The sequence below is a fragment of the Amblyomma maculatum genome, chromosome 2 (genome assembly GCF_055883805.1).
Source record: "Amblyomma maculatum isolate TAMU_Amacu chromosome 2, ASM5588380v1, whole genome shotgun sequence".
In the NCBI taxonomy this organism is placed as follows: Eukaryota; Metazoa; Arthropoda; class Arachnida; order Ixodida; family Ixodidae; genus Amblyomma; species Amblyomma maculatum.
Window position 1 is genome coordinate 177,638,902 of NC_139345.1, and position 1,898 is coordinate 177,640,799.

General features: G+C 41.5%; 1 pseudogene; it reads right to left on the bottom strand.

Annotated features, from left to right (window-relative positions):
• Window positions 1-688: 688 nt before the first annotated feature.
• On the bottom strand, window positions 689-1,229 carry LOC146200512 (uncharacterized; annotated as a pseudogene).
• Between the last annotated feature and the right edge of the window lie 669 nt (window positions 1,230-1,898).

The following is a 1,898-nucleotide window of genomic DNA, read 5'->3' on the forward strand; positions in this document are numbered from 1 at the left end:
TTGTAGTTCGGAACAAAGTAAATAAAAAGATTTCAATGCATGTTGCATGCAAATGTTCCTTCTCTACAACACTCTTGATCAGTCCTCAGTTGACGGATTGACTCTTTGGCCGCCAGCGGATTGCTTAGCTATTAGTGGCATTTTCAGATTGCAGAGGCCTGCACACACAAAGACCATTGTGTCAATAGTTCTTTTGCACTTGATGCTGAGAGCAGATTTGAAAATTCGGTAGGTTTTTATGCGGCTGATTGCCCTCTCAACATGTATCCGCAGAGACGCAATGCGCCGTGTTTGAGTCACTTCTTGCTCAGACAGTTGAAGTTTGCCTAAAAGCAAAAAAAAAGCAAAATCAGTATTATGCACAAGTTCTTTTGAACCTCAACATTAAGAAGAAAACTCTTTATTATGGAAATATAGCAAACTGCAATTTGTCATCCAAAGTTGAAAAACCAAAAATGCGTTACCGGCACAGCTGGAGTGAACGTTTTTTGATGCCTTGCGTCATGCAACGTTTCACTGAGCTGCTGTGCCCAATGAACAACTGTTGCCAAATAAGCAAACAGCCTTTGAAATCTGGCAATACATTTCTAGAAGGTACAGATTTAGTATCAGTTTAAAGCTTTCCTTTTCATCATTGGATAACCTCTGCAAAATTGTGCATCCTTACCTCTGGTGAATGCCGGGGTATTCAGCTTGACACCTTGGGCTTCCAGGTACGGGTCCAAGGTGAAGCCTCTGTCAGCCATAATGACATCCCCTCGAACAAGGTATTCCTGGACACCGCATTCTCTACCTATGTGTTTGTCAGAGGCACGACCACCAAACGTACGAGACACGAACATTATGTATCCACAAGGGGCAATAACAATCAAGAATTTAACTGTGTTATGTCCTTTGTATGTACTATATGTCTGAGCTCTTGCACGCTCTTTCTTGGGCCTTTCCAGGGCAACCTCAGTACAGTCGAAAATGCAGCGTGTATCTTCATAGCCATTCTCTATAAATGAATTTGGCATGCTGCTTACAATCCTATCTTTAGGAAGCCATATCACATAATATTTCATGATCTTTTGCAGGCATTCTAGAGTGCAATTAAAGATTTTGCACACAGAGGAAACAGATATTCCAAACCTAAAGGAGAGATCTCTGTATAGCAGGCCAAGCCTGAGGCGCATAAGCGTCAATAGAAGGTGGTCCTCCAATGCTAGTCGTGATTGTGGCATTGACATTTTTTCCAGAAAAGTAATAGCTTTTAGAAAACTTGCTTAGACACCCCAGTATAAAAAGCTGTCTTCATGAGTCATCTGAGATGCCATCAGCACTTGCTGTCGCAAGGTGTAGGTGTGGTTTGCAAGACAGGGGTCTTCCCACTGCATGCTGCAGTCTCTTGTGCAGACCTGGAAATGCACGTATTTAAGATGCAGTGTATTAGTAAGCGAATAATTTCATATCGAGTGGGAGTGAAATAGAGAGTGGTCACATTTGTTTGAGGTCATGCAAGGAAAATTCACATTTAGTGTGCATTAAGGCTTTAATAAAAAATACTTACAGTTTCTGTTTGTGTTCCTCTTCTGCTTCTGTTCGTTGCGTCTGTAGAACAGGGTGCCTGCAAAACATGCTGTATTTCAAAAATGCAACTCTGTCTGAAACAGTTTATCATGCAAGATAAAAAATGTAATGCCTACTCACACAGTGAATGTGACCTTTCAGTGTTTGGATAGAGCAAGCTGCAGGCATGCATCCTTCTTCTTCAAGGTGCACGGACGACTGGAAAAATATGTCCATTTTACTACTACAAGCCTAACATAGAATATGTAGAAACTTACATTGTCGTCTATAGCCTCTCCTTTCTGTCTTGGAGAAGAAGCTGTCTTATATGCATACTGCTCAGGCAAGTA